This window comes from Sturnus vulgaris, chromosome 14 (genome assembly GCF_052056855.1).
Source record: "Sturnus vulgaris isolate bStuVul1 chromosome 14, bStuVul1.hap1, whole genome shotgun sequence".
NCBI lineage: Eukaryota > Metazoa > Chordata > Aves > Passeriformes > Sturnidae > Sturnus > Sturnus vulgaris.
Window position 1 is genome coordinate 6,433,114 of NC_142256.1, and position 26,616 is coordinate 6,459,729.

A 26,616-nucleotide genomic window follows, 5' to 3' on the forward strand; every position below is an offset into this window, starting at 1 on the left:
CAGGGCTCTGTGTGGGACAGGTCACTGCACTGCCATGGGACTGGGAACTGCCAAGGTCCCAACTGCCCACACTGCTGGGCTGGAGGCTCCCAAGGCTCTCACACTTCCTGAAGCAGGGATTCCTGGATGTGATGCTGCATGAACCCTCAGGAACAAAAATCACAGGGAAAGCACCGAACAGAACTGGGAATGCAGGAACCAGGCAACATCCCAGGGCTGTGCAAGGGACACATCCCTGCCTGCCACGCAGGAACCAGGAGAATTCCACTCCCCTGAGCTCTGTGCCTGCTGCACTCCCCCTGCTCTGCCCCTTTCCACACAACCTGAACCCCACCCTTGTCTGGACCCACATGGAATCCATACTGCCCACCCAGAGGAGAATACACAGATAAAACATGAATTTCATCCTCAACATTCCTCCTCCAAGTCCAGCTGCCTTACATAACTTTAGGGAAACCAGCCTGACAAAAAGAGAGAAGGATCCCAAAATAAGCACCATGACACAGCCTTATTTGTCAACATTAACTCCCAATAACTCTGCACTGTTGCAAACATTAATCTTGTTCCCTGAAATCTATTTTTAGGAAATATGTTTATATCCAGGCTGCAACTCAGTATAAACTTAAGCGTGCTGCAATTGAAAAAAAAAAAAAAAATAATTAAAGCAAAAAAATGGAGTCTCAGAAATACTGCATCAGCCTTTGTAATGAGAGCAAAATGGTTGAAAGATTCTGCAAGCTGTATCTGATCCAGTTTGAATTTATTGGCAGAATCTTACAGGAAAGAGACTAAGCTACTTTAGAATATAGAATTAAATGGTTGGGTTTATTTAATATCCACATAATACTACTTTGAAAATAAAACCTTTATTCTATTGCCACTAGAACAAGGGAAATGTAGGTTTTCCTCTACTGGCTGTCATGGCTTTTTTTTTTTTTTTTTTTTTCCTTTTTTCTTACGTACATGTGCTGTGTGAAATTCAGCAATTTCATTTCACAGGGTGTCTTTGGCATTAGCCACAGTGTAATGTAACTGGAACTACTGAAGTTCATCTGATTTCACACCTAACCCATGCAGCCTCACAAATTAGACATTACCTCAATAAAAAGAAGCATAAATTGCCTAAGTTTTGCTGGGAACATGGCTCATATTCTCTTGAGTTTCCTCATCAAGACAAACTTGCAATGAACCCAAAACATGTTTATGCTTTGTGATAAAATGTCCACATAGAACCATAAGATTTTTATGTGGTTTGAGGGATTTCTGGGTCAAGCTGTGGTTTGGAGTTTGTTTTGTTTTTCCTCAGAAAACACTGTATAATGATGACATTGAAAAATCATGTTTCATGCACAACTTCTGTCTCCATACTCAATATTGTGGAAAAGCAACGTTCAGACTTTCAAATGAGGAACAAGAGCTTCCAAACATCAACAAATGTGAAGAAACAGATTTGGAGGAAACTACAGAGAGTAATTACAAAAACCAGCAACTTAAAAACCTTCACAATCTCATCCAGAGCACCCCTGCACTCTGGACTTGGTGATCCTGACCCCATGCTCCCACCAAACTGCTGCCACAAACCCTGAACTATTCCCACCTGGTTTTTTATTCACTTTGCAGCCTTCCCCAGCTCTCATGGTCCATTCAGTGCCCCTGCTTTGGAATCCTTCAGTTCTGTGCCTCACCCAGCAATGCAGATCCCAGCAGTGGCTCCAGCTCGGGGCTGCAGAGAACAAGGAGCACAGGAGCTGAAGGCTCACCCCAACTAGAAGCAAATAAAAAATAACTCCTCCTTGCTCAGTTGTTCATGCTGCCTCAGCCCAGGCTCTCACCTTCAAGCTGAAGAGAGAAATAACCCTCAAATTATTCCCGTTTATTTCAGGGTAAAATGCTCTGTGTAGTCTAGGATCATAAAACCAGGATTGATTTGAAGAAAACAGAGGTTATGGCAGAAAACTGGAATGAGGCAACTCTGCACTGCTCATCTTTTGTTCATTATGGACTATTCTGCAGAGTGTTTCTAGAACACAGGAGGAGCAGGGTAATGAATTCTGTCACAGTCATTTCTGCTGCTGAAGGATCTTCAGAAAGCAGTCTGGGGCAGGGGGGGACAAAGCCCCAAAACACACACAACCACTTTTCACTGGGAAGGATGAAAGAGAAGATGATCCAGGGCCATCAGAACATATTAATGTAAAGGAAAGCTGTCTCTGGGGGAGCTCTGCTTGAAGGATATTCACTGCATATATCTTTAATTACAAGCTGGCGTACATTTTATCCTTTAGCCACAATTTATATTCCTTTTATCACCTCTGTTGTGAAACACCAATGTGTTTTCCCACTTTCATCTAGAATCCACACCATTAGACACCCAGCACTGTCATTCCATTGCTCTGCAGCTCCCTTTTCCCTGAACAGTCAATCAACACCAGCAAACACACACAGAGATGCAGCCTGATGCACAGTTCAACCACTGCCATCTCAGATGTGCAAAGACAATTTTCAGGAAGAAAGAATTATACATCAGTAGGTAAGGGGAGAAAGAAAAGAAAAACCAGAAGGAGGTGTATTTATTCTCTCACATCTCTTAAAATGCACATCTTATTTCCCTCATTTGTTTCAGTCTTCATTTCTGGCTGCAAGGGAGAGCAGCTTCACTTTATCACCCACCCCAGGTAAAAACCAGCAAGTTCTTTATTCCAGCACCTTCTGGCTCCCTCCCAGCAGCCACTGTTTGCCCTGGCAGCCTGTTCAGTGGCAAAAGGCAGCGACAAGAAGCCCAGCAGCAATGTCACAAAACCCATCAGGACATTCCTGCTCTGGCCTGAAGCACAGCCAGAATTCTGGATGCATGGCAGTGCCTGTCCACCAGACACTCCCTCTTTCACAACAACAGCTAACAGCACATCATCCTGAAAAGCTGATTCTTTATCTGTATCAGTGGTTTGTTTTTTTTTCCTTATAAATCACAGAGAGAGAGAGACTTCACAGCAATGGAAAATAACATTCTGGATAAACATCCAATGTCACTTTGAGACTTGAAACTCTGCATTCCATGCAAATAAAGTTTAGATTCTCTCAATTTGAAATCAACTATTTAAACTGATATTGAAGCACATTGATGAATTTAATTAGGCAGACAGCTTACAGCCTGAAGTTATTAGAAGCACACACATTCATGCCCTAGGTGACATATTCACTGTTTTTATTACCATTGTATGATAATTTACTTTTTCTTTTATTTTTTGTACAAAGCTCTCTCTGGACTAAGTAATTGGTAGTTGTTCATGCATGTTTTAACAGTCTCTGAAAAAAGGTTTCCCAACAAATATTATCTAGTAGGAAAGACTACTTGAACTGCATTTATTCCTATGGCAGATTTCCCTCGTTGGCCAATTAATTACAAAGTATGAGAGTCTTCCTGAAGTCACTTGGAAAAAGAAAAAAAAGTCAACACATAACCTATGACTTGTGGTTCATTGTTCCTATCTTGAACTGATTCTACTTTGTTTACACAGAACTGCTAAAAATGGGGTATTTAATATTTCTGGTACAAGCTTCTAAGACATCAAAAGCAGCACACAAGGTTATGTTTCTACATGCTAATTTCCCCCATTTATCCACCATGGATCACATAATTAAAAGCAATGTCACAGAAGGGTCACACAGTGTGCTTGTGACTCCAGGAGCAGTTTGTCTTGTTCTGTGTGTGCACTTTCTATTCTGTGTGTGCAGTTTCTATTGTTCTGTATGCACTGTTTACATTGTTCTCTGTGTGCAGTTTGTATTGTTCTGTATATGCAATTTATACTGTTCTGTATGTGCAGTTTATATTGTTCTCTATGTACTGGTTACACTGTTCTCTGTGTGTTTATATGGTTTTTGTATTGTTTACATTGTTCTGTGTATGTTTATTTTGTTCTGTGTGTTCATATTGTTCTCTGTGTGCAGTTTGTATTGTTCTGTATATGCAGTTTATATTCTTCTATATATTCAATTTATATTATTCTGTATGTACAGTTTACACTGTTTTGTATATGCAATTTACACTGTTCTGTGTGTGCTGTTTATGTTGTTCTGTGTGTACTCCTGCTGTTGTTCTGTGTGTGCTGTTTATCCTGTGTGTGTGCTGTGCTCACAGAAACCACAACTGCCAGAGGAGGTTACAAACCAGCACGACAAATCAAATGTCATTCTCGGCGACTGAAGAGTTCTTGCAACAGAAAAAAAGTGACTGCAGTGCAAACACACAAAGCTTTTTTGGGAACAAAAGACAGCTCTTGACTCAACTCTAATGCCTGAAGCCATGTGTTCTGCCATGGTAATTTTGGTGAACTCACAGCTCTTCCACTGAGAGTTTCTGTACACAGATGACACAAAAATAATGGCAGTAAATCAGGTGCAGCAAGAACCTTTAGAAGTGATCACTTAGCCTTGCACACTTAAAAAAGCAAGGTGGCATTCCAAAGGGCTGAGTCAGTGAATCCAGGCCTTCCCAACCTGAATTATTTGTGAATTTGTTTTGGTAATGTTGAAGTGAAATTTGTAACAATCTGCCAAGTTCAGGCATTTCAGCAATACCAGGCACTGCATGCACAAGAAACAATTCTCCATTTATGCAGCACTGCAGTGGGATCTCTACATTCCTGATGTTTAATTCTACCACAAACACCTCATAAATTCTAAACAGCTGCAGCTACCGGGGTCATGGTGAGGAGCAAAGCACAGAGAAAGTGCTCAGCAATCCAACCACCATCAGAGGCTTTTGGTTTGGATTAAATAAAATTTCAACCCATGTGGAAAACTAGAATTCAGACCTGTAGAACTGTAATAAAATGCTGGTGGTTATGTTCCAAGACACAACCACAACCATTCAAGAAATGACACTGTGACATGAATTCAGGCAGGACTTGGCTCTGTTTGTGAACACCATTTCTTCTGGTCCATGTGTGCTCTTTGCAGAGCTTTCTAGAACTCCTCAAGGAGAGGATGCTTCTAGAATGAGAAAATCAATATAGTAAAAGTAATATTTGCTATTCAAGGATGTGAAAAAGATGCCACAAGATTAATAAAAACAAACCTAGCGAACCAAGACAGAAAAATTCGTTGGTGAAACTTGGATTTCCACATTTCATCAACACTAACAACTGTGTTAGGATGGCACTACTGGGGGAAGAAAATGCAAATTGTGCAGAGCTTTTCTGGCTGTGTGTGTGTGCTGTGACACTGCCTGGCCTGACACAGCTACAGGAGAAGTTTCCAGCAGGAATTCACAGGATGCACCCATCAAACAAAAGCTTTGGACTAAATGTCCTGTCCTAACCTATTGCTTCTCATCCCAGGCTCTAGAGAAACAATACCCAGAGGTTAATAAGGTGTTTCCAAAAACTCAACAAGCTAAAACACAAGGAATGACCCAGGTGAAGCTGAAAATAGGGAATTAAATGCCAGTCTGAATATGGCAGTGAATCAAGATGATGGGAACAGGCAACTTTCTAGGCATGACTGCCCTCTTTCTTGTCCTTTTCTTCTGTGACTGTGGCAAAATTCCTAAATAATCTGTTTGTTTTCTGGTGCAAACAGAGGTGGTTGCATTTATTTCACTTCTCTACCCTGTTTAATTAATCTATTCTGTCCCCAGATTTTTAGCAGCATATTTTTTCCTGCTCAGCCTAGAAGCTTCAGGGATGAGTGGAAAGGAATGTTAATTTGTTACATTTTTTTGAGGGTGGTTAATAATTCTATTTCTTCACTAACAAACAAAGCAGCACTCAGGAAAATGAGTAAAGAAAACATCCCAGAAATAAATTAAATAAATTAGTCTAAAAGAGGTTGGCACTGTCAGTAAAGTCAAACAAATTACAGCAGTTCATCCCAGAAAATCAGTCTTTTTCCATGGGCAGCACATGAGCACAAGGAAGAGCACACACAACACGTTGCTGAAGACTGTTCCCTTGACAATGCACTCCAAAAATCATATATCAGAGATAATACTGGTATTATGAAATTTTTTATCAACAACTAAAAATCAATAATCTCTGATCACTCAAGCTTGCTGTAATGTGAGTCATACAGTATATCAGAGGAAAAAAAATCTATAGTAAACTTTGCAGTATTATGATTATTTTTGGAAGGAGAAAAGGATATAGATGATAACTGAAATAGTTTCCAACTCTAAACCACAAAATGATGCACAGTTTGCTGATAAAGTTACCCAAAAAAATTGTCCTTGGTGCCTGAAAAACTACGTTGGGCTGCAAAAAGATAAAATAACGAGTCAGACTGGGTCCTTTGTGTGTGCAGGCAGTGCTGTGGGTCTTCTCCTCTGGGGATTTGAGAGGGTGTGTCTCACATCAGACAGCATGAACTGGGATCTGAATGGAATATTCTGGATTTTCTAGGCCAGCAGCACCCAGCTCATCCTGCCGGGACAAGGCTGAACCTTGGTTCCCCGGAGAGAACAAAGCCCGGCTCTGATCCTGCTTTCCAAACCCTCCTTCCTCTGCAGGGCTTGGCTGTAACTCACACAAGCACCACACCCGTCACAGCAGCAATGTTAAATATCCACGGACAAAGTGCAAACATGCAGAGCCACCAGTGCAGCAACGACCAGCTCTGAACGAGGGGGGATTGATTCCAAATTTCCTGACACAAAAAGGATGAAGGCCCAGCATGTTTGGTGGAGTTAGTCACATCCCCACGAAGAAATGGGGAATTCCACCTCATGGTTTAGGTCCCTAATGGCACTGGATGTCCTTTTATTCTCTCCCAAGGAACAAAGTCCTCCTTTGCTTTTTTTTTTTTTAACCCCATCAATAGGTTTCTCTGGGAAAAGCTGAGTAGAAAAGAGTGGGGAAAAAGTGATTAAGCAGCTCTATTAATTCTGAAAATCCAAGTCTGTTCTCAGAGCAATATACTACCTAGAGGAAGTCTCATAACCACAAATATTCCTCTTCCCATAAACAATTAAAACACAATATAAGCTCTCACTGAAAGAAACAAAACCAAAACCTTTTCCAGCCTGAATATTGTTTGGAGTTCAACATAAAGCAACACGAGCTGAAAACTAATTACACTGTCATGACTACAACTTGCATTTTGCTTTGTTCTTCATACTTCACACTTATTCCACCCTTTTAAATCTGTTTTTCCCTTGAGGGCTCTGAAGAAGAGGACAAAGGCTGGGAATGTGTCACAGCACCAGAGGCACCTGGCTGAGAGAGGAGCACAGGATCCATCCCAGCTGCTCCATGCAGAGCATCCCTCACTCCCATCATCCAGACTCTCAGCAAAGGAAGATTTCCAGGTTTAAAAAAAAATAAAAAAATAAAAAAATCTGGCAGCTAAGAGCTGCTTTTTAAGCGTTAATGAGTGTGTTAATGACCCACACCAAAATGAAGAAACCCATAACCCCAGACACTCATTAATTCTGTACAAAATATATTGGCCAGAAATCATTAATGTTGTGAGCAGCTTCTGTAACTGGAGCGGTTTTAATCAACTCTCAAATCTTCTGTAATTATACACTTATGGCACACTTTATTTATTTGGATTTCAACTTCATAAAAGAAGTACCCATCTCAGATGCTGGCTTATTATTAGAACAAAAAAATTATTATTACAGGCCTGATCTATCACTTCATTTACAAGGTAAGCAGAACTTCTGATGGACATGAGGTCTAATTTCATGCATCTGTAATACTCAGCTCTCTCAAGAACTCTGAAAAGACCCAAAAAGGCCCCAAAATTAGGCTTGGGGTGTTAGTTCTGTAATCTCTCACACTCTCAGTGCTCAGAAGAAGCTGCTCAGGTTTAAAAATCAGCTGAAGAAATCTTTACCTCTGCATTTCCTCCCCCTGAACATTCCAATTCTCTGCTATTTATGTGAAACAACAAAGTTCTCCTTGAGATTTGCCTCACCCATTCCCTCCCCTTCCCACTCCTGGCCTCTTAGATCCAATAAAGCTCTGAGTTAAAGACAGGCTCCGGTCTGGATAACACACTAACAGAGTTGTTAGGCAAAAATCAAATTGTAAAGCAAAATCAATGCAACTTTTAGTTCTTGGTGCAGATCCAGAAGTCTAACCAAGGACAGATTTGGCTGGCAGGATTCTGGCTCACTTTCCTGATCTCAACACAGCCTTTTGAGAGACGGGAACTTCAGAGGAAAAAAAAAAAAAAAAAAAAAAAAATCTTTGTAACTGTGAAGAAAACTGAATTTTCTCTGAAGTCACCGAGTCAATGTGAGATGTTGAAAGATGGTAGCTTCTCTTTCACAATTTTAAACATGGAACTCACTTTAAAAGGCACGTTAGAAGAAGTAAAACGTTACTATTAACATGCAAATCTGCAGCTTCAGAATTCCCAGGAAGGTAATGAAAACTCCCCACTAATCATGCACAGCAACCCCAATGGAGGGCGAGTGGAGTGAATCTCATTATCTCGTTATTTGCATGCTGCAGAGGAGCTTCCACTCCCTGGCACTCAATGGGAACTCTCCCAGAAAGGAGAATTTTGACAAACGATGAGTGACAGCTCCAGTTCTTGTCCAAACAATGAACAAACACTTTGGCCCTTCTTGCAAGAGAATGGCTTCTTGTGGGACACCTCTGCCTTTTCCTAATTCTGCTTTTAGCTCCATATGTGACAAACCAGGATCAGGGATTTGATTTTTTTTTTTTTTTTAATGACTGATCCCAAGAAAGACTTCAGGAAAATGAAATCACGGAATTTAAATTCAGTTGATCCAGTAAATAAAGGCTTTGGGGAGATACCCATCACTTCTGTCAGTTTGTTTCTCTAGGATAAATGCTAAATATTAGCTTTAAGAGAGACACAAACAAACCCCAAGACATAACCAGAGTTTTCCAGCACAGCATTTCCCCAAGGAAAAAGTCAAGGTCTTTGGTAATTGCTGTAATTGTTTTTGATGTTGGCTAAGTTCAGTGATATAAACAGGACACAAAAATGTTGCATTTCAGTAGAAAAAATTCTCAGTGCGTGCCCTCCAGAAACAAAGCTCTGTTCCCATCAGAAAGTGCTTCCTTATTTTTCCCTCCAAAGGAAAAATTCATTTTCATGGAGTGAGTTAAGGCTGAAGCAGCAGCTGGGCTGCAGCACCAACATCTGTGAGGGTGTCACATCTGCCCTGAGCAGGGAAAGGAGTGATCCCAAGCACTGGAAGAAATGGGATATTCCATAGGATTATTCCCAGAAGTGAGGTATTCCATAGGATATATCCATAGGATATTCCATAGGATTATTCCCAGAAGTGAGGTATTCCATAGGATATATCCATAGGATATTCCATAGGATTATTCCCAGAACTGGAATATTCCATAGGATATATCCATAGGATATTCTATAGGATTATTCCCAGAAGTGAGGTATTCCATAGGATATATCCATAGGATATTCCATAGGATTATTCCCAGAACTGGAATATTCCATAGGATATATCCATAGGATATTCTATAGGATTATTCCCAGAAGTGGGGTATTCCATAGGATATATCCATAGGATATTCCATAGGATTATTCCCAGAACTGGAATATTCCATAGGATATATCCATAGGATATTCTATAGGATTATTCCCAGAAGTGGGGTATTCCATAGGATATATCTATGGGATATTCTATAGGATTATTGCCAGAAGTGGGACATTCCATAGGATATATCCATAGGATATTCCATAGGATTATTCCCAGAACTGGGATATTCCATAGGCTATATCCATAGGATATTTCTATAGGATTATTCCCAGAAGTGAGGTATTCCATAGGATATATCTATAGGATATTCCATAGGATTTTATCCCACTTTGGAAACTTCAGAGCCAGGCCTGGAGAAAACAGAAGGATGGGCAGAGTATGAAGGAAGAAATCACCCTAAAACCGCTTGAAAACAGTAATCTAAGAAATAATCTAAGAAATACATGAGCTTTTCAGGATTTGGCTGACATTTGACATTTCTTTCTAGAAACATCCTGAGGTGAGTTTTTTGTTCTCTGTCCAAAATTTTCAGCCTCAGAGGGCAAAAAGGGGATAAACTCAAGGCAATTAAAACTAAAACATAACCCTTAAAGGTAATAAAGTTTGGAAAAAGAGATCAAGATGACAAAATATTCATATTTTACAGCAAAGCAATTCACAAGTGGGTCTGTAAAACCTCTGACCATGGCACAGTCCCAGGTGTGATGGAGGCCACTCCACACAGATAAACTGAACACACATTTACAGCAGCTCTCCTCTTATTCACATGTTTGAATATTTAAATATTTTAGCAGTAACCAGGCACCCTCAGAAGCACAGCCTGAGCTGGGTATTTCCCATTTCCAGCAGCACAAGCCCTGTGTGAGTGTTTTCTCTCCATCTCTGCCATTTGCTTGCTCTGGGTCACCTGCTGTGCATTATTTGTGCCTTGTTCCTTCCACAACATTTCCTTTTCCTGACACTCTGTCCCAGCGTTTACCAGGCTGTCAGTTCTGACATCCCAACTTCTTGTAATAAGAGCAAGGGCAGGGAAGGGGTTTCCTTGCAGACAAAGCTGGGGAATAACCAGCAAAGCCTCTGCACCCTCACAGCTCCTCAGAGTTTCTTTCTATCAATCCCAGAGACCAGAGCTGCTGTGAACAGCTGATGCTCCTCGTCTTTTCCAGGGGACAACCTCCCGACCCACCGAGCCTTCTGTGTTCCACAGAAACTCAAGAACTGTGCTAGCAGAAATTTTAACTCCTCAGTGCTTTACCCAAAGAGAACAGGGATGGTGCAGCAGCTGCTGGTGAGCCATGCCTCCCTAAAGGTACAGAACTAAAACCCCACAATAATAATAACAATAATGAGAAAAACATTTAAAGAAGTAGCATAAGTGACAAAGGCAGTGAATATGACTGAATCATCCAGGTCCTCTGTCTGTTTGCCACAACGAGTAAAAGGGCTTGGCACAAAAAGAAATAAATTCATTTCCAGGATAAGTTATGGCACAGGGGCTGCAGATGTTGAAAATACTCATCACTAACAACTGAATATTCAGAGTTTCTGTACCAATTGGATGTAAGAATTGATGTGGCAGGATGCTATTCTAGCTTCAGAATCCTCAAAGGCAACAATAAGTGGGAAGATCCTAACAAAATTTCTATTTCAGTGTGATAGCCTTATATTGCTAATGATTTTCCTTTTGCTGCAAATTAAAAAAAAACAAAAACCTCAAAACAAACAAGACCAACCAAACAGAAACGCCCTGACCCCTTCTGTGAGAAGACAAGGTTGTTCTTATTGTTTCAGTGTCTCTGAGTTTGCCCAGCCCCTGACACAGAGCCCGTGACCCTGGAGGGGCTGACCTGGGACAGGGGCTGGACAGAGTTAAAGGAATAAAGCAGGGATTTATTAAAAGGAATAAAGCAAGGATTTATTAAAAGGAATAAAGCAGGGATTTATTAAAAACCCTTCAAAGGATTCACCTTGGGCAGCACAAGAACCTGGCCATGGCTACACCCAAGATGGACCCAGAGTCGGGAATTTTTACACTTTTATCAGTTTGGGTCCATTTCCACATTGGGGTTCATTGTCCAATCCCAGTCCCACCCTCCCAGATTCTCTGCTCAAGGTGAATCCTTTGAAGGCCTTTTAATAAATCTCTATTTTATTCCTTTTGTTTTTATCTATCCTCTATTTTATTCCTTTAACTCTGTTCCAGGCCCCAGCCTGGATGAACAGGATGGGGGCTGTTTGTTTGTTTGTTCAGGCTTTTCTCTTCCTGACCCTCCAAGTTTTCCTTCAGGCTTCTTCATCCTCTATTATTTTATTTGTGGCTTTCAGCTTTAGATCACAGTGAATAAATGATAAAGCATAATTGGGAAATATTGGAGGTATGTCAATGCTCTACTGCAGGTAAAGACTTTTATGATTATACAGTTATTGTAGATTCTCTGAAGTTTTAAAATTCCATTTCATAAATTACAAATGTTTGAAAGGAAAAAAAACCTGAATTTTCCTCAGGTGCATGAAATGTAATATAGAGACTCCCAGGGGTGTTACACAGGTCACAAAATGAACTGGGCACTGCCTTGTCCATCCCTTCCCTGCAGAAATCCCCAGGAATTGCACACCCCCCTCACACATCACTGCATTCCTGACATTCACCCTGGTTCTACTCTGTATTTTTGGACAGTTTGTAGAAAGAAACAACAGCAGAACGGGAGTAAAACCAAGACCATTTCTTTAGAAACCTGAATATTAATTTTTCCAGTATTTTGCCAGCTTTAGTTTTGTGTTAGTCTCCTCTCATTTCTGTCTGAAGCAATTTTATCCCATCTTTTTGGAATTCATATCTCCTAGTTTTGCAATTTTTTTATGCTTTTCCACCTGTTTAATCATGTTTCCCTAGTGCCCCATGTTCATCCATGCATTTCCACTCATTTTACCCTCTCGATGTCAGAAAATTCTTTCTCATTTACTTCCCTCTCTCTTCATCTTTAGAATCTACTGATTGATGCTATTTACATTCTTCCTTTTCATTCTTGCTCCACCATGCTTTCCCTTTTTTAAGTTGTTTCCTTCCCTCCACATCTGGGTATCCAGACTTGGAGCAATTTAAAATCCCAATGTCATAACTGCCAAAATAATCCTTTAACCCTCATTCGCATTGATTTTAGTGTTAGAATTGATATTGATTAAAAAAACCCCACACTCTTAATATGGATCCTTTAACCCTTATTGCAATTGATTTTAGTGCTAGAATGGACCCTGATTTAAAAAAAAAAATACTCTTAATATGGATCCCTTAACCCTTATTCTCATTGATCTTAGTGTTAGAATTTACCCTGAATTTTAAAAAATATTCTTATTATGGATTTCAGGGCAAACCCCTAAGAATGTCTTTAGGTGAGTGCACTTTGCTGCAGAATTATTGTCAATATGGGGCATTTTTATAACGTGTAGTTTTATATTCATATATTTATATATATTTATAAGTATAGAAGAATATATTTTTAAATTTATATATTTTTATATGTACATACTTTTATATTTCTTTATATTTTTTGTATAGATGTATATTTTTTAATTTCTATATTTTTTATAGGTATATATTTTTACATGCATAGATGTATATATTTCTACATACTTATATGTATAGGAGAATCTATTTAATTTATTTTTCTATGTATATACTTTTATACTTCTATATATTTATTTGTATAGATGTATATTTTTTAATTTCTATATTTTTCTATGTATATATTTTTATATGTATAGATATATATTTATTTATATATTTATATGTATACATGTATATCTTATGTATCTATTAATCTATTGCATTTATACTATATTTCTATTACATTTATATTTCAATTATATTTATATTTATATTACATTTCTATTATATTGATATTATATTTATATTTTTACACAGAGCAGGGGCTGCACTGCTCCGTGTTCAGATGGGATCTCAGAGCAGCAGGGGCAGGGATGGAGGAGCAGCACCAGGAGCTGCTGAGAGCCGGGACAGCCCCGTGCCCGGGGAAGGGAACGGGGGAATTGTGTCCCCTGGGACAGCCAGGACAGCACAGAGCATCCCCAGCAGCCTGGCTGTGCCACTGCTCCTCCAGGGAACCCTGAATCCTCCTCCTGGGAACCCTGAATCCTCCAGGGAACCCTGAATCCTCCTCCTGGGAACCCTGAATCCTCCTCCCGGGAACCCTGAATCCTCCAGGGAGCCCTGAATCCTCCTCCAGGGAGCCCTGAATCCTCCAGGGAGCCCTGAATCCTCCTCCCGGGAATCCTGAATCCTCCTCCAGGGAACCCTGAATCCTCCTCCTGGGAATGCTGAATCCTCCAGGGAACCCTGAATCCTCCTCCTGGGAACCCTGCACCTCCAGGGAACCCTGAATCCTCCTCCAGGGAACCCTGAATCCTCCTCCTGGGAACCCTGAATCCTCCAGGGAACCCTGAATCCTCCTCCAGGGAACCCTGAATCCTCCTCCCGGGAATCCTGAATCCTCCTCCCGGGAACCCTGAATCCTCCTCCCGGGAACCCTGCATCTCCAGGGATGCTGAGCCATGTGCTCACAATTCTGGGAGCATCCAGGCACCTTCCCCTGCCCGGGAGTGTGCACACACACATTCACAGAGCTGGGGAATTCCAGCTTGGGAATCAGGCCTGGATTTCTCCTGACTCTCAGCTCCATTCCCAGGCTGACAAGCTGACTGCAGCTTCAGTTAGGGAGGAGTCTCCCAGGGTGACAACACGGTGACAAACAGAGTGGAATTCATCATCAACATTAACCCCTGGTGTCTTTCCCGTGGGACACATCCTGAGGTGCTGTCCCAGGGATGTTTTTCCCAATTGTCCAACGAGCTCCTGTCCTGTCCTGGCTGCACTAACACACTTTAAATCCGGGCTGGCTGTACAATAAATCGGCCTTTTTTCCCCACAGATCCCCGTGTGTGTTGCTGTCCTTTCTCTCTCTTTGCAGGGCAGTGACCACATGGCAGCTGCTGGGGAGGCAGCACAAACCACAATCAAACCCAGAATATTCATATCCAGTGCAGCCATGGAAAGGGGTTTTAACCCTTTAAGTGAGGCAGAAATAAGATGCTCAGCTCCATGGTCGTCTGTCATGACAGGAAGGAAGAGCCAAGTTTATTCACAAACACACTTGGTTTTATAGCAGGACTGCAACTCCCAGAGCAGAGAAAAGGAGATTGGTTCAGAGAGAAGACACCCCATGGCCAGGGCCTGGGCACACACCACAACAGGGCTTCTATCTTGGTATTAATTCCTTTTTATTGTGACCAAATTATCACCCTGGGAGAAATTCTCCCTGGCCTTGAGCTGGACCAGAACAGAGCTGAGAAGCTCCAGCCTGGAATATTTTCCAGGCTGTAATTTTCTTACTTTCTCAATTTGTGTCCCACAATCCAGCCCAAACAGTCACCTCCATCACATCCACAGACACTCGTGCATTATTCATCCCCTGACATCTGGGAGTTTTTCCAGAGAATATGCCACACACTAGAGATAGGGTTTATCAACTGTTTTAAAATCAGCATGTTTTAGCTAATACAATAACAATTTATTTACTAAGGATATTTATACCATTGGAGCTTTTCAGGCTTAATTGATTCTTTTCATCAAGATCCAGTGCACTGGGAAAATGAGCTCACAAAGGATGTGCAAAGACACTGTGCTGAATATCTACAGAATGATTTAGGTAATAATGGAGTAAAGTTATGGATCTGTTGGCATTTCAATCACCAGATTCTTCTCCTTTGGAGCTATTCTACATCCTAAGCCATCCTCATCTTAAAGAGGTAAAAAACAGTTTTTCATTTGATACAGCAGTTTATGTGGGCTTAAATAATCAATCACCAAAGCTACAGTTAGGCAAGCCAGTCTGTAAATACCATTCACACTGACAAAATTCTTATAAACACAGGAAGCTAACACAAAATGAAAACTTTAGCTGTTAGTGGATCCAAAATGTTATAAAAACGTGGACCAAGCACAACCCTGTCCAGTATTTTTCCTCTAAACCTGACACCAACCACTTGAGAGGAGTTTCAGCACAGTGAAACACAGGTTTATCCTTTCAGTATTGCCATGCCCAAACTTCAACTCATGAAACATCCATCTAAAATTAAGAAATAATTCCAAAAGTAAAGATTAAAAACAAGCAGTTGAGCTAATTCATCACTTGATGCTCAGCCTTAAATCTGTTTATTCCAGGAGCTGGTGGTTTAGGATGTGAAAACTTTAACTGGGGAGACAGAAAGGATCCCACCCAGTTTAAGTGACCAGGACTGTGCCAGTCAGAAAAGCTGGAGTCACCAGAATGGCAGCAGGAACTCAGGAGGAGGTAATTAGCATCCCTTTTAATTGGAACTGAGGCTAATACAAGAGAGAAACACTCACAGACAACGCTCTGGTCTAGTGGAAAAGAATAATTGCAGAATAAGATTTTCTGCACAAAAGCAAGGACAACTGCCAGCACCTGCCTTCAGTGCCTTGGGGCAGAGGGAAGGATTCTGCTGGAGAGGAGGTCTGGATAAATTGCAGTGAAAAGGAAAGACAGCACCAACTCCTGTGACAAATTCAGGTGTTTAATGGGATAAATGCAAGCAGACCTTGCAGCATTCTTCCATCTACACATCAGAGAATCTAATTTCATTTATGTATCAAAAGTTTTTCTAGAAAAAGTTCTGCTTCTGTGTGAAACCCTAGCTAGAGAGATTAGCCTCAGTGCTAGAGAATTTCCCCCCTAATTTTAAAGGTTTATTAACATATTCCAGTGTAATCTGCAGAGTGGTTTTGATGTGCTATTTCTAACAGAATTATTGTAAATCCTTGTGGCCCAGGATGGAACCCCTGGCTGGGCTGCAGCTGGGGATGGGGGCTGGCACATCAGGATGGGTGAGCTGTAAATGCAGCTCCCCACAGCTCCTGGCCACACATTTCCCTTTCCCAGCTTCTTCAGCCCGACATAAGCAGGGGTTTGTTTCTTTTATTGGTTTGTTTGTTTTTTTAGAGATGAGTTTGTCTATTTGCTTGTTTTGCATTGTTTAAATCCAGAATCCCTTTTCTCTGGGAAGGTAAATGTTCTTAGGTTCCCAAAACCCAAGCTGTTGATTTTTCAGGCCTTTTTTTTTATTTTTTATTTTTTTTTCCAAGGCATAGTTTTCACAGCTTCTGAACCCAGGCCTGAACTAATCTGTCTGTAACCAGAACCATATCCAGGCAATTATTGCCTGGCCTAGTAAGGCCCACTAGTCCCAAAGGACATGTCTTTTAAGGCAAAATAACTTGGAGAAGGGACAATATGCAAAGCGACAGCAGATTAAAGAATGATGGAAATTAAAAGTTTAAAAAGCATGAGAAAGCAATTAACCAAGGAACAAAATGATGTTTCTAAGCATACAGAAGCTCAGAGTCTGTGACAGAATCAAAGTCTCCTGGAAAAAGAAAAAAAAAAAAAAAAAGGAAAATAAAAAAGCAGCTAGGGAAACTACCAAAAAATGAAAGTTTTTATCTTTTTATTTTTTTAGTAGAGAGTGTAAGATAAGTGCTATTTCAGCTTCTAATCCCCACTACAAGGACAGAGACAGGAGAATTAAAAGTAAAACCAGAATAAAGTTGCAGGAATCACCAGCAAGGCTCCAGAGCCAGACTGGGCTCCATTAACAGTGGTCAGCTGCTGCATCCAGGATACAAATAAATTGTCAAGATACTAATAAAATATTCAAATGAACTCTGAGAACCTAAATTTAATTGCTTCCTGGTCTGAAATGGAAAACAAATCAATAGATTGATCTCAACCTTTGTTGAGTCTTTCTGCATATTTTCCATGGAAGAAGGAAGGAGCAGTTTTTCTCTGGAGCCTGAGGGACTTTTGCTCCTCTCCTCACACAGGTCTCCTCTAAAACAGCACGAAAATAACATTTGTAAAAAGCTTGGAACAAAGTCCACCACAAAAGTTTGCTCAGGAAAAGTTACAGATGAGATTTAAGACTCCTACTCCCATGTAATGCCAAGTGCTCAACAAATGATAAAGAAAAAAGAGCTAGCTGTTGGTTTGAAAAGTCAGTAAGGCCATTGACTTCTACAATATTGGATAAAAGCAAAGAGAATTAAATATGAGATAAAAAACACCTGGAGAAAATCTAATATCACAAGCCAAAATTCAGCCTCCTGTGTAATAATCCAGTTTTTTTTTTTTACCTGTTTTAAAGTGGCAGCAGGAAGAGAAGCTGTTAAATGGGTATGAACTTCCCCCAAAAATAAAATATGAACTTTTTTTTTTCTCTGAAACTGTAGTTTATCTCCAGCTGAATGAAATATTAATGAATGAATGAAATATCATCAGAGGATTGGGTTCTAACTGTGTGCTAAAATAAAGCATGGGCCAGCAAATTAAAAGATCTGTGCTCAATAACATTAAACAAGTAATTTAACCTTTCCTTCCCTCAGTTTCCTAACCTCTCTAAAAGGGTGAGGCTTGTTTTGTTCAAAAACCTCAGGCAAAACCCAAGCTGTTGTAATAGTTATTAAAAAATTAATAAACATTTAATTAGGCTCATTTGAAAAGTTATTTCTAAACCCTTAATTCTGTGCAGATGAAAACATCATTTGTAACCAGACAACCATCTGAGCAGAAACCAATATAAATCAGCAAGAGCTATTCCAGTAACACAAACTGGAGCTACATCATTAAGAACAATTTTAAATGCTTACAGCTTTCCTGATCACTTGCATTTTATTTTCAAACTTTTTTATTAGGAACATCGACGAGTCATTATCCTGGCACAGCTAAATGGGACAGAATCAATGCCCTGCTGGCTCCTCTGCTCTTTGTGATAAACACTGTCTCACCAGTTTAAAAAAAATCCATTTTGATACTGCTTCCCAATTAGACCTGCTAAATGCTTTTTGAATGGCTAAATTCTGTTTGGTTTTACACCCAGGTCTTTTGCTAAGCTGATATTTTCAATGGAGGACTACTGTGCTATTTCTAGGCGTTTTCTTATCAGATTTCAAGGTAAGCAAATTAAATTGTCGTTCTGTTCTTGGGATGCAATGCAATTTGTGATGTCCTTGGTACCTTCTGGAATCCCAGTCACTCTGATGCACATTTAGGAAATCCCCCGTGGCAGGAGCCAGCCCTTTCACGTGTGGCACCGAGTAAATAAAACAAATTCCAAATCAAACCAGTGGAAGGAAGGAAATGCCAGCCTCGTTTAATCACCACAGAAGGCACTTTTCAAATCATGGGATGATCTGGCTCAGAAAAGACCTTTAAACCCATCCAGTTCTACCTCAGATCAGTTCAACAACAGATTCTGAAATATCCTATGCTCCTTAAAGACCATCTTGCACTTGAAATTAGAATATCTTGGTTTTTTTCTCTTTTCTCAAGCTGACCTCTGTACTTCTTTCTCTTACCCTCTCACCCTTCCTTCATGTTGTATTATTATCTGTCTGCATTAAGCTCATAGCTCTTCCCCATTTGCAAATTCACTTAATCATCAATGTAACTTGCCTCTAAGTTATGCACACTTCAATTTAATGAAACTGTATTTTCACATCCTAACAGTCTGGGTCACCAACTGAAATGAATATTAAAAACTGTAAGCAAGCATGTCAAGATCTGGCTAATGGACCCATTACAAAGGAACAGGAATAAACCAACAATCTCTAGTGTTCTTAAAATCCTCTTCTCAGAGGGTTATTAAGAGAGAATATTAAAAAAAAAAACCCACCAAACCTGAGATTGTTGTTTTATTAACAAACTTAAAGTTGTGTGAAGGGAGCTCTCAGACCCAGCTGAGCAGGATGGTTGGTGTGATTAAACCTAAAGGAGTCCAACAGCACCAAAATTACCAAAATTCACTCCCTGCCTCTGCCCTGAGCACATCCCAGCCTGTGCTGTCCCTGCTGCCAATCCCTGAGGAATTAATTGTTCATGACCAGGAAATTCCTGCAGGAACCTGGGCCCCATCACAGCAAAATCATCCAAATCTCACCGAGGACAGGGTGAGGATGTGCTGAGCTCATTTTTGTGCTGAGTGTCTTAAGGAAAAAATGTAAAGTTTGGAACAGCAGCGTGGAAAAGAGAATTCGTGCCATTAGGGTTTACATTCAGCATGGATAGATCTCCTCTTGTTTTATATTAAATGATTATTAAAACTGCACCAAAGATTTTATTGGAAAGGACAGAAAACCTGAATTCACTGCCCTTCATAGCAGCCACTCAAGAATGAACTACCTTAAACCAGACCAAAGATTTTTTTCCCCAGATATTAAAAAAAAAAATAAAAAAAATACAGGTTTAGTGTTCAGAAATAGTCCTTGAAATACTTTTCTGTGGTAAATTTCTTTCTGCTGCTCATATTTACTTTAAGTTTGATTCTTTCATATGATGGTAAAAAATTCACATAAAGATTTTTGTAAATGCTGATGATTGTGAGATTATTTACCATTTGTTTCAAGAAAAAAAAAAAAAGGACAAAACTTTGCAGGCAAAATGCAGACAGGACCCTATTATCCAACCAAGAGGAGCAATGAAAGAAACTCTGACACATTTCCCAGAGCTGTGCAGACCACAGGAGCATGGACTTACAGCCAAAACACCACCAGTTCACAGGAAGAAAACTGAATTCTTAGCCTAAAATCAAAACTAATTTATCAGAGTAACGTTTCTTAAACAATTACCAGTGACATCAGTCAGGTTTAAAAAGTTAGGAAGTACAAATGGCAGCTACCAGGAACATTTTTGTTTATTAGAGGAGAATGGGAAGAAGCTCTAATTACTGCATACAAATGTTTGCATTAGTGTTCGTATTGAAATCTGTTAATTACCTTGAATCGCTGGCAGGGTTTCATATGCTTTAGGGTAAAATAAGAATAAACACCTGTAGCCAACAAAAAAAAAAAATAAATTCAGTTTTCATTCTATCAGCCCAGAGAGGCTGAACTGCTGCTGACTCAGCAGGAGCAGAAATCCAAGTGCTCTTGCAAAGAAGGCTCAGAAATAGAAATCCCTGGTTTGGAGAGCACACATGACAAAGCACAATAAATCCACGGGACAGGCTGCTTCGTGTGTTTGCTTATGAAAAATCAGTAACATCAAATAAGAAGAAGAAAATTCCCAAGCCCAGCATGATGATGTTATTTCAGCAGCTAAGCCTCTGAATTAACTTGTAATGGAAGTGCTCCTGGCACTGGAAAGAAGCCAAATTGTGACACTTAAACTTCCAAGACCTGTCTGCTGAACTATTCCCCCAAAACTGCAGCAAACCTTACATTTGATTTATTTTCTGTATCTGTTGAGGAATTTGCATTGATCTGTGTGCCAATAAAATTCCTGGAGAAAACAGATGGGTACACAAAAAGCAGGCAATAATATTCCAGAGCTGCTGCTTGTCTCAAGTTTTTGAAGAACACATATAATTCTGAGATCCTTTGTCACTAAAAAAAAACCAACACCCTGAAGGAAGTTGTTTGTCTTTCTTTCAGGAACAAATTAGGTCACAGCCATGAAGTAGACAGTGGAGCAGCCTGAGTTGGATCTTTAATTAGCAAATGGCTCATAGCATTAGCTCTGGGTTTTGTTTTTCCTTCTCCCCAGTCCATTGGTTTATGGAAATGTGTGTTCACATGAGAATTAGATTACCAGGAACCATTTGTGTCCCAGTGCTCACACTGATTGCCCACGACATCCATGGGATGCCAACTCCACCAGTCTTGGGAGAGTCTCAGTGCACCACCACTATTTCCAGTTTGGTGACCATTTGCAGCAAAAGCCAAGTGAATTTAACATTCAGGACTATTCCCCCTCTTTCAGCATGCTCACTTCACTCATGAGTGGCCAATTCACTGCACAAAATGGACACAGAGCACATGAAAACCAGAATGTGCTGCCCAGACACTGCCCATGGCTCGTGCTCACATGGAGAATTCTGAGCCCCCTTTTTAATGGATGTTGAATTTCCAAGCAGTTTCCACCCAGCCCATTCATTAACAAAGACCATAAATCCACTTTGGTGCCCTTAATTTTGAATTCTTCAGGAGCGTTCTGAGCTGCAGAATTTGTTGCTCACTTGCAGACCTTCAGTTTCTGCTCCTGAGATGAGCCCTGGCTGCAGTGCTGATTAAACACATTGCTAATGTTTCAGCTGACATATTTTCCTGGGCTCTGGAGGTGTGTGTGCTCATTTGTGAATGCTCATGAACTGATCCACGTGCAAAGGAGTGGAAAAACTGTCAGGATGTAAACTGGGAGGCAGCAGCAACAATGGCTTGGCAATGTTAGGACATCACAAGGAGGCAGGAGAAGAAGAGTCAGCTCAGAAATGACAAATTTTGAACTAAATCATGTGCAGTGGTAAAGGCTGGGGAAGAAAGAGATAGAAAAGGTAGGGAAAAACAAAATCAAAAAGAATAAGCACGGTGCTAATAAAATTATAACACAGAATGATAAAGATTGATGAGGATATTCAAAGCAATTAGAACATACAAACCTAATGTTATTAAATAAATGCACAGGAAAAAATTCCATCCAATCGATTTCCTACAGCAGCACGGGCAGTGAAGGACTAAAACGGTGACAATGACAAAAAAAATCACGACTAAAGCACGGACATGTGATCAATAACCAGTGAGTTCTTGCTGAAAATACAAGGGAAGTGGGCAAGGAGTGGATCCACTCCATGGCCACAAGTGGGAGATCACGTTTGAGATTCTTCAGCAGAGGCACAGGAAATTCTGAACTGAATTCTGAATTCTGTTCCAATTGTGGCAGAGCAGGCACTGGGGCAACAACACCTCTGTTATTAATTCACTCTGGGGAAAAAACAAACAAAGCACACCCAACACCCCCAAATTCAATCAGTCAATAAATCTACACCAAAAAAACAAATCAAAAAGCCTACAGAGATAAAATATCAATTCTAGAACCTCTGACAGAAGTTCCAACAGAAATTTCAATGAAAGCTTTTTAGCTCTAAAGACTGAAATAGCCCTTTCTTTCAGAGGTGTTTGGCATATGACAAAAAAAAAAAAAAAAACAGAATAGAAATATTCTTCTTACAACTGTTAGATAACATATCTTAAATTTCTAGGGTTAGCAGGTTGTCATGAGCCCTATGTTAACAGAAGGAGTATTTTATTCTTGAAGACACTTGCTATTTCTGGAAGTTAAACAAGATATTCCAATAAAGTGGAAAAGATCAAGCAGGAAAATTAATATTCCATCTCTCCTTCCACAGTGATTTGCAAGTTATGTATTGAATAAGGAAAGACAATTAAATCCCTTTCCTTTTTTCGGGCAGGCATTTATATTTCAACTGCACCAGGAGAATTTGGGATTTTGATTAAATATCTTGTTAACTCGGCACAATTTGTGGATGTCTAATGCCAGAGCAACACTGAAATGGCCAAATTTGAGAGAAGTCACCTTTCATTACAGAATCCTTCCGTTTTTACAGAAACATATTCAGGAGCTCCCCAGTGTTATTTTCTTTTTCTACTTCTATCATCTTGAAGAGTCAATAAAACCTCTGCTCAAAAAGAAATTTGTCTTTTGCTCCCCATCCAAGCAGTTCTGCAGGGTCTCACAGCAGGGGCTTTTCTTCTTTTTTAAACTCTGGACATTGGATTTTGTTGCAGAAATCTTTCCAAGGCTTTGGCAATAACAATTTATCCATAAAACCTGAATGGGATCACAACCTCCATGGTCATCCATGTGAGATCTTCAGAATGGGCCTGGTTTCAGAAATACTCCTGGGGTTGGTAAGAAAAACTAAATTTCTATGGCCAGGAACGTTTCAAACAGAGCTTTTAAATGAATGCTTCTTTCCAAGATTGTGCAAGTTTCTTGAAGATTTTCAACATTTTTCTGCACACAAACAATTATCCCTCACTCAGTTAAACCAGACCATCCCTGTTCCTGGTTTTGGCAAACTTTCCCCTCTAGTTAAACCATTGCCTGGTAAGGACAACACAAACTGGTAAATTTAAACTGAAACGGTTTAGAACTCTCTCAGCATTCTGCAACATTAAATTAAGAGTAAAAAATCAAATGCAAAGCAGCTTCCAAACCAAATAAAACTCAATTAAAGATTTCTCTTTTTATACTTCTCACTGAAACAGCTCCTTTGGAGGTTTGCTTATTCTCTCACAGTGCACTGCAATGGAATGAGTTCCTCCCTCCCAGGTTTGCCTCTGGTCAGAGCCAACAGAAAACACTGTGGAATGTTCTGGGCTGTGATGGAGAGATCAGGGATGAGCACAGCCAGGGCAGAACTCAGCGTTTTGGGGCAGCAGGGAGGTGTGAGTGCAGACGTGGTGCTGGGTTCACCTGAATGAACCAGCAATAGCCAGCCTGTACCTGGCTGAGAGCTGCTGGGCTTGTGGGGACACCTCAGGGTCACACAGGACATCAACCTGTATTTTCTCCTCTCCTTGGCCCACATTCCCCCAACACCACCTGAAGATACCCCGTGACAATCTGTGACTTTCCAGAAAATATTACTCAACTGAGGTAACACATATTCAGATCTGTTAAGATTCAAGAAGATCCATTACACAGCAAAGCTCTGAAAAACACTTTATCCTAATTGAATGCTTGCAAGGAAATTCATATGGTGTTTTATGGTACAATTTTATGCATCATCAATTAGTAATTGAACCAGTTTCAAACTCTGAACTCGTGAAAGCATCAAGCACAAAGAAAATTCTGTAGCCCACATTAATTTCAGAACAAACTGACAGGTAATGCTGAACCTGTTACATCTTCTGCAGAAACTCATTCACGTTGCTTCCACACACACAAAAACCCAAACAAAGGAACCTCACACAATAACAAAAACAACCTACACAAAAATAAAACCTTCCTCATCCAAGGATGAGGAGAAGTTGAACCATATATTCTAAACAAATGACATTTCAATTAGTGCTTTGGGTTATTCATATTTTTATCCCCTAGGCTCTTCTAAACAACCTCACCAGAGTTGCATCAAACTCTTACTTTGTATGCAAATGTACTGATTGAAAATCTTTATAATTCTGCTCTGGAGGCCCACAGGATCCTGGCCCATAAGATAATCCTGGTTTCTCTGTCACACTGGTTATTTGTAACAGAACTGGCTGAGGGAATTAAAGGGAAAACAAGACTGAAACAACAGAGAAATGGGAAAATGCACAAATTCACAGCAGATTCTCCCTGAAACAGCCTTTCCAAATTAAGCTAATGCAGTCCAACTAAACTTGTATGGCAGTAACTATGAGCTCTAATATGATATTCTGTGTATGATTTGCTGCCAAGGACAGAGCAGGTAATGACTCAGCCTTGTGATCTGAGTCAGAATCAGGGTTGGAAAAAACAACAACAACAAAAAAAAATTACCGAAAAAAAAAAAATCACACCACCACTTAAAGAAAATCAGTATGCACACTGATATTTTCTTCATTTTACCTTAGCACAGGAAGAGAGCTGATCTCATACACCAGAGCCCTGCACTGAATTAGCAGCCATTGGATCTATTAACAAAACTGACCAGTGCATCTGTTTCTGAATAGGAACAAGGCAGGGGAGGAAAAAAATGCAAAATCCATTCCATTTGTAGCTTGGCTTCAAGTATTTTCTTTCACCTTTCTAGCATTTTTATCAAATGACTTTTTTTTTTTTTTTACTCTGTAAACCTGTGTGAGAACAACTTGATGTTGGTACTGTACTTTATTCATATGAAAATGTCAAGTCAAGTAAAGAAGCAATAAAAAGCAAAGAAGAAATATGATGAGAATTTATAATATGATCTTAGTAGGCATCTTGCTTCCCTGATGCTCAGTGTTGTCTGCAAAAATACAGAGCCAGATTAATGAAAGGTGTGAGTAGAAAACATTTTTCATGTATTCAGTTTTAACCAATAAAAGAGCTCACACAGCACCAGCTCTAAGCACTCAACAAAATATTTTCAGCTTTCATTTCTGTGCAGACACAACAGCAAGTGCAGCTATTTAGCAGTGTTCCATGGTATTTAAATTAATGTTTCCCCCGGGAGTGTTTTTGCGGTGGGTTTTGGTTCAGCCTCAGGTGGGTGCAGCAGGCAGGGATGGAGGCAGTGGCAGCATTGTCACAGCTCTGAGCTGCAGCCCCAGCCCTGCCACCAGCCCAGAAGAGCTCAGGGCAGCCTGGGGGGTGCTGCTCTCACCTCAGCAGGGCTGAGCCATCCCTCCCTCACTCAGCATTCCAGCCTCTCCCTCTGCCTGCCCTGCTGCTTCACACCCCTGCTCCTGCCTCTTGATGCCGAGCTGAATGTTTCTAAAATCCTGGGGCAAACCTCACCAGGACTGTAAGCAGCACCCAGGTGAGTGGCAGTCTCATTCTGGCAGTGCCACGTTTCTCTGAGCCTCAGCCATTCACTCCTCATCTGCTGAACCCAAAAAACTCCAAGTTTTCACTCCATTTAGCCAAGATTATTATTTCCGTTTTCATTTTTACTTCCACTCCTTTTCCTCTCTCTTTCTTACCTAATACCTTCCATCCAACATTTTTGATTTCTCTATTTGTTCATCTTCTTCTATTCTTAAAGGTGTATTCCACATCCTATTAGTCCCTGTCCCCTCTGCACTTTAAACTCAAAGAATCCCAATTTCAGCTGTAAAATCTCCACAGCACAATCCTTCCAGCACAAAGCAGACAAATTCTTCTCTCCCATCAACACAATCCATTACTTACAAACTGTTTGTGAGATGCAGAATTGAGAGCAAGAAAGTTCAAATCTGACATCTGTGTGCTTTCCTGCATATTAGCACTTCACTTTTGGTTGCCAGCAGTATTAATTTGATTGTGCTTCATCAGAGACTTTGAGCTGCTCGAGTTCAAGACTAAGAGAGAATTTCTTCCCTCCCCTTTCCTGTGCAATGCAGAACATTGTGTATATTTATAATTGGCTCTGTTCAATAACAATATTTCTACATCTTGGCCTGAAGAGGGAAGCTGGAAGTTCACAGGAAGTGATATTGAGAAATAACTTTGTTTAATTCCTTCATTGTCACTAGGCAGAAATCAAACTTATAGTTTATTATATTGATTCAACTCTTAATAACTCTGGACAGT

General features: G+C 40.2%; 1 long non-coding RNA gene across 1 annotated transcript in view; it reads right to left on the minus strand.

The window, feature by feature from the left end:
• LOC148222125 (uncharacterized) overlaps positions 1-26,369 on the minus strand; it is a 285,860-nt gene extending 259,491 nt beyond the window's left edge. The window contains exon 1 of the long non-coding RNA XR_015806892.1: positions 26,236-26,369. This is a non-coding gene — a long non-coding RNA (uncharacterized LOC148222125). The remainder of the gene's footprint in view (positions 1-26,235) is intronic.
• Between the last annotated feature and the right edge of the window lie 247 nt (positions 26,370-26,616).